The 7,084-nt window shown below is 43.6% G+C and overlaps 1 protein-coding gene across 5 annotated transcripts in view; it reads left to right on the top strand.

Annotated features, from left to right (window-relative positions):
* ITPR2 (inositol 1,4,5-trisphosphate receptor type 2) overlaps nucleotides 1-7,084 on the top strand; it is a 222,855-nt gene that overhangs the window by 113,814 nt on the left and 101,957 nt on the right. The gene's annotated exons all lie outside the window — the stretch shown is intronic.

The raw sequence follows: 7,084 nt of genomic DNA, 5'->3' as shown, positions 1-7,084 counted from the left end.
CCCTGGTTATTTTTCCTTTGTTTGTTTGTTCTTCAAGTCACAAACAAATCTAATTGCAGGATGCCCAGCCTGTAAAAACACATGGTTGTAAATACATTTAATCCAAAAAGTTGTAGTCTCTCAGCAGCTCATATTTATCAAATTTTAATAATATGGTATGTTGTTATCCAGTTTTCTTTCAGAAATATTAAGCCCCAAATCCTGATTGATAAATTATTTTGGAACTTGTATCATCTGCCCTTCTCACGCACATAATCTCTCCTCTAAAGGAGCATCTGATGTAAAATATTTTTTGTAGCTACTGATTTAGACAGCATCAACCAAACCAATAAAACCGGAGTAGCTTGTTCTGTGCTCTGAACTTCAAATGACTGATTTCTGCTCTGGAATTCCTCCTTTACACAGTGTATGGGACATAGGGGGCTTGCCATTCTAATTTCACATTAATTCCTTCCTATGGATGTGATCTTATGAAGAGCAAACCAGCAAGAAAATCATAACTGCCTGCAAACTGTTTGACATCCTTCTCTATTGATATTGCTATTTGTTAAAAACAAATAAAAAAGAGTGCAAGAGAAGAGAGTTCTTTAATAAATGAAACTGTTAGAGCTCTGAGGATGATTCATCTCACCTTACTCAGGTACAATATTCATGGAACTGATCAGGATCCTTTTTGTGAACAGCAGCACGTGGATTTTATTTTTGTTGTTTCAAATATAGGTGAGATGAATTTCACTAAAGACTTCAGTACATCTGGAAGTTAAACTCCATGCTCACTATAGCTCTTTGAATCAAATTCTACATCATGAAGGCATCAGGATCAAAGTTTTCTTCCTGACTGGTTTTATCTCTTTATTTTAAATTATGAATAAAGCAGATTTTTAGGAATTTAGTGGAAGGTTCTAGCAGATCCTAGATTGGCAAGGGACTAGGTAAATGACCAAAGATATGTTTTAAGTTAATATGTAAAATGAGCCAACAGTTTTATCAAATAGTTCATGTCTCCAGGTGTGTGGAGTTTTGTGTGAGGATAGATTCATATGCATAAATAAAAATATAAACATTTATTTTAGGTTATTTACTCCTATTCCTTCTCTTTTTCTTTTACCTCCACGGTGGAGTTATATTAGAAGATAAATATTATAATGTTCATTCGGTGTCTTAGCATATTGTTTTGTTTTTAATGGAGTAGATGTTCTTGCTTAGACTATAAAGCAACTGATACGTGTAAATCCTGTCAGAGTTCCTTATCAGGAGGAAAACCAGAATTCCCATGGCCACCCTAATTTTAGTGATTGGTGGTTGTTCAAAGTGCCCAGTTGACATTCCAAGGGGCCTTTGCCTGTGCTTATTTGCAGAGCAGGAGCAATTCACATGGGTACAACTGGGGTTTCCATACCCTGGGCGTAGCTACACTGAGGTGGGAAGGGAGTCCAGAGGAACACGTGAGAGAAACAAACTGCAGGCACCCTGAAGTTTGGGATGGTTGCAAGATTTTTTGGGAGTCTGGAGAATAAAACTGCCTAAACTGTTTTCTTGACTATGAATTTGGAGGATGTTTCTCCCCACACACTTCCCACTCCCTTTTCAGAATTAATTCCTATACGAAAAGGCCACATTTATGAGCAGTTTCAGTACCACTGCCAGGTAATGGTTCTAATTCTTACTGGGGAGCACAGAGAGTGCTGCAGTATCGCAGAGACCACAGTGTGGCAACTGTGGACTTTTCAGAAACGTCTCCTGTCTGTGGGAGCAGGTCAGCTGCTGCTGCTGCTGCTGCTGCTGCACAGCTCAATTCCCACAGCAGTCAAATGTCTGCAGTAGTCGTGGAGGGGGCAAGAGAAAATGTCTCCTTTGGTTTTGATTTTCCTTGGAAGGGGAAAAGGGTTCTTTTGTTTTCTGGGTGGGTTTTTTTTTGTTCTTGTTGTTGCTGTTGTTGTTGACTGTCACAAATTTGCCGCTGCTTTATTTAATATGTTTGAGCAACAACCCTGTTTGTACTTTGCAGTTGCACCAGAGATAGCAGTGAGCAGAATTCAATGCCTTGTATTAAGGATGGCCAATGAATATTTATGATAGACCTAGGGAGCCAGTAATAAAAATGAAATCAGCATGATGCCACTAGATCCAAATCTTTGATCTCTGTTTTAAGAGAAAATACAATAAAGCAGGGGATAATGGACTCATTATAATGGAATGGTTAGTTATGGTTACTTAGGGCAGCGTGAATAGGTGGCATTACATAAACTGCTCTAGTCCAGGATTTATGATCCAGAAATGTGTTTCAGGCACTGAGTTTCTACAGAAAACGTCAGTTTGTGATATTGTTTGGGTTTAGTCGGTCCAAGCACAAAGAATTAAAGATACCTCCCTTTCATATACCAGGATTGGGCATGCTCTTGCCTTACCAGGGAAAGCAAAAGCACTAAGAACCAACAAGGCCCTTCTACTCGATCTCTTTCTGTGCTTCTGCTCCTCATCCATCACTCTGTGAGCAGGTAGAGGGAGGGCTGGGCATTGCAGATGGGTGGAAATCAGATTCCATTCCCTTGCCCAGGCTGTCTTGCCAGATACCAGATGTGAGGGGACACTTGGGGTTGTCAGGAGAGAGGGGACAGCTGCCGGTTTGGCATCACCAGGAGCATGCAAGGGTGGTGGCTGGAGATGTGTGCCACAGCTGGATGCACCCACGTCCACCAGGAGCAGGGAGAATCTCCTGCAGCGTGCTGAGACAGCTCCCGGGAAGCCTAATGAAGGAGCTGGTATTTGACAGGGATGGGGAGCAGGAGTAAGTGAGCTATTTTTCTTTTTAATGGTCGCAATTACTTGCTTAACACCCCTGCCACACTAAGCAAGACGCAGAGGAGGGTTGATTCCAGGCCATAGATGAAAGCTGATCCCGAGGTCTCTGTCTAGCCAGGCAGGAGGAGGAAATGGAAACTCACTGTTTTCTGATTCGTTTCAAACTGATGTAATTTCTAAGGGACTTCATCACTAATGACATCTGGCAAGGGATTAGTCTGTAATGTGGCCCATCTCTTCCTTCTCCCCCTTTTCAAGAAAAAGAAAATATATGCTATATTGAACTTCAGAAAACAGCTATTAAGCAACCACAGCAACTGCTTCTGATAGGATTTTTTTTTTTTTTTTTTTGTCTGATGAGGATTTTACCCAACATGTTTGGCCTTGGAGGAGTGCCTGGATGGTATTGCCAGCTGGAATTGTCAGAGCTGCTTTGTCTTCTGTCCCAGGAAAACAGAAGCCTGGCAGGCTCACTCTCGCTCTTATTTCATATCCCTGCTTAGTCAGAGTTGCCAGCCCCAAGCACTGAAAACCCTGAGTCAGGCCACAAACAAATCACGAGATTTGGCTTGAAAATCATGAGATTTTTTAATTACAAGTAGTTTATTTGGGATTTCTCTGAATCTTTAGAGTGTCTGTTCTTCCAATTTTATTGTACAAATCCCAGAGTTCGAAGTATGCTTTGTTGAATTATGCATGTGTTTATTTACTGAAATAAAAGCCAGGTTCATTTATGGTTACCTGACCTCTGGAGTTCATGGGGAAAAGCCCAGAATACCTAAATGATGTGTGATGACCAGGCTGCTCAGTGAGGGGCCTGCTCTGGAGCTGGTGATTGCCCTGAGGATTATGAGCTTCATTTTCTCAGTGTCACTTTGACCCACAGGCTTTTTGCAGAGAGCCTGGAAGTGTTCCTTGCAATGAACACTTTGTGCAGGTTGTGCCCTGTCTGCCTCCCAGCAGCTGTTCCTGGGCAGCACGTGAGGCCCCATTAAACCCTTTGCTCCCCACTCGGAGTTCACACGTGGGGATCCTTTCTGCTGCCAGGGGTGCCAGCAAGAAGCACTGCTGGCCCTCACCTGGGGGATGGGAAACATGCTCAGCAGGCTGGGTCTGGTGTCGGTAACCCCAGGTACAGAGCTGTCACTGGGGGCTGGGGACAGGGCCTTGTCACTCCGAAAATGGCTTTTGGCAGACTTGTCCAAAACGTTTTGTCTCCAGTTACTGAGCAGTTACACTAGCAAAGTCTCCTTATACTCCTTTTTCCTGCAAGCTTTTTACCCTTACCCCCCTCTTTTTTTTTTTTACTACTTTTCTCCTCTTTCTTGTAAAAAACTTGATTTTTTGGCTCCTTAGCTGTCTACAGTAGCATTTGTGTCCCACTAGCCCTCCACCCAGTCTGCCTGTCTCTGCTGCAGAAGAAATTTAGATAACCTCGACTCTCAGGTCTTTCAGTTTTAAGACTCCTTACTGCTTCCAGGGGAACAACAAGCTTCCCTTGAACCAGGTGTTTTCTCAGCTGTGACCAGTTAGAGGTTCCCAGCTCTAAGGCTCCTCCCAGGCCGCTCTACTGGGTGCAGTTTAGCACTTTAGGAAACCAAACTCTTCTAAATATACAAATATTTGACTGCGGCTCTAAAAATGAAAATCTTTGCATTTAAACAAATACTGGAAGCCCTGCACATCTTGGGAAGTTCTTCTTTTACAGCTTTTTCAAGGGGGCTAAAAATGTTCCTGGAGAATACACTGTGCAGCCTGAGTATTCTTAATTTTGTGAGGAGACCCACATTAACTAGGTTGCTTTTGTGAGGATGTAACAGTGGTAATTCACTGCTAGGAATAAAGTGTGTGCTGGCCAGTAAATTCACCCTGGATGGCAGAGAGGATTGTTCTGGTTATACGTCACAGTCTTTATTAAATTTGTCCTGGTTGTTGCTGGCACTTTGTATAGTCATGATAATTCCCACAATAAAACTGACCATAAGGACTTAGAAGGGGCCGCTTGAAAAATGGAAGTTGAACCATTTCTTCTGTTCCTTCATATTTAAGCATTCTTGCAGCAAAAACCATCATGCCTGGGAAAACCTCGGATTTTATTGTTTGACTTCAGATTTTTCTTCTGTGTGTGGAAATGTTTTCATGAAGAACAAAACCCAAACAGCCCAAAACATCAGCCAGAACAGCAAGTTTAGGAGATTACTTGGGGTTGGGGTGTGCTTAGACAGAAATGAGTAATTTGTATTGCAGAAATCTGGGCAAAGTGGTACTTATTTGTGCCTGTGTAGGGCACCAGGTGAGAGCAGTGCTGGCTGTGTGTGGGCACAGGGCTGGGAGGTGGCAGCTGAACTGGCTCCTTCTGGAGTCCCACCTGATGCTCAGTGAGGCTGCTGAGAAGGGGTTGCTGTCCCCAGTGTGGTCTGCAGGGAGTCACTTGACTTAGATGAAGCTGTTTATATAAAGAGATTATTTCCATACCTGTGATACTGAAAGAGCTTGTTTTAACTCAGTAGCAAATTCTAGCACTCTAAATGCAGGTCTTTTACTTCCTTTTTTTTTTTTTAAAAAAAAAAAGTAAAAAACCCCAGGAAGTCAACTATTTGATATATACTTTAATTCATCATGTATTTAACCTAATTTTTAAACTATAAACAATTTGAAGCTAAAAAACCAATTCCTTTGTCTCTTTAAACTATCTCTCTCTTTCCTATTCTTGCACATACTTTTCCCTTTTTCTCTATTTTTTTCCTGATTTTTAGCTGAAGAAAGAGTTTATTTGGGAGCAGGAAAGGAAATATTGCTGGAATAATGTTTTCTTTTGATCTGCCCCACAGTTTATGGCTTCTGTGTCTTAAGTTCAGTACTTTGATCACTATCTGTCTGTTTTGCTGCTAAGCCCTATGCAGTGTGATTTTACTACTGAGCCTGCCCCCTGCAAGAACCGTGAGGCAGTAAAATCAGAGTAAATTAAAATACTTTTCTCAAGCCTCTTCTGCATGATTCTCAACTCTTGATTTCGCAGCTGAAAAGTGGCTGCGTTCCCTCCCCTTTTTTTTTGTGCCCGTCCAGCTCCATCTTCCAGCAGGGGCCTCCAGAGCCACAGGAGGTGGCAAAGCAGCACCAGGCAGCTGCAGCCCTGCACAAAGGGGCTCTTTCACACGCGTTCCTGCTAGGAAAGCACATGTGCAGCTAAAACAAGTTCCACTGCCCATCTGACTTGAGCAACAGCCACCCTGGGGAAGCTGTCTTTTTTTTTTTTTTTTTTTTCCTCCTTTTCCTGAGATTGGTCAACAGATATATTGCCCTAATGCTTGTTTCTGGCTCGGTGAGCGCTGTGTTTAGGCTCAGAACTTTGGTAATTCTAGATGTTTTTCTGTGGTGAGGAGGGTTGCTGAAGGACAAGGGAAGGGAACTGACGTTCCCCCGACAGGCTACTCGAGCACAGCGTTGCCTCTTGCCCTGAGCTTGCTGCACAGCGAGGTACCACCACCGTGGGCACGTGGCAGTGCAGCACAGGGTACTTTTAAGTAGCACAAGCTCACTCCCATTTCGGGCTCCTCTCCAGAGGACCGAGTGACTCACCTTGAGAGAAGGTCTCTCTGAAAGTGGAAGCAGGACTTTGCGTATGACAGTGCAGAACCTCGCAGGTTGGCAGGGCGCCCGTTTTCTCCTCCCTAAATCAAGGAGTGTGCTCCTGGGCTTCGTGAATGAAAGATTTGTTGGGGGAAAAAATGGCATGAAGTCTTTTAAAAAATTAATTTATTAAGCTTGGCTTACTGTATAAATTCTTGTTCTGAAGTTGGCTTCTATTGGAAAAAACCATGCTTTTAGAAATTTGCTGAAATGTTGGCATACACGAAAAGAGTCGCTTCTTGAGTTGTACAGACTCCAGAGATTCTTCCTGCTGTGTTGGCCAACTCGATTTGCAATGCCTGTTCTCCTGAAGGAGGATTTCTGGGTCAAGGTGGCTCCAAAAATCTGCAACCCAAGGGGGTGATCCAACAAAAGACAAAGCAGAGGGGCTTGTATGGAGCACCCTCTCCTACAAACGCGCCTGTGGCGCACAAGCACTGCTGCCCAGCGTGGGTGGGGTTTGTGTTCCAGCTTCCAAGGCAGCCAGGTGGATATTGGTAGGAGACCTGGGGCGTGTGTTAACCCCACACTTCTCCCAGCACCTGGCTGTGATCGTGGCTGTCATACCTGTGGAAATGTTTATATCTGTCATACCCGTGGGGATGCAGACCTGCAGATAGTGACACTGGGAGGGACCCCCGTGCGTGTAGGG

This window comes from Corvus brachyrhynchos, unplaced genomic scaffold (genome assembly GCF_000691975.1).
Source record: "Corvus brachyrhynchos isolate BGI_N302 unplaced genomic scaffold, ASM69197v1 scaffold209, whole genome shotgun sequence".
In the NCBI taxonomy this organism is placed as follows: domain Eukaryota; kingdom Metazoa; phylum Chordata; class Aves; order Passeriformes; family Corvidae; genus Corvus; species Corvus brachyrhynchos.
This window is presented reverse-complemented; position numbering and strand designations above follow the sequence as displayed.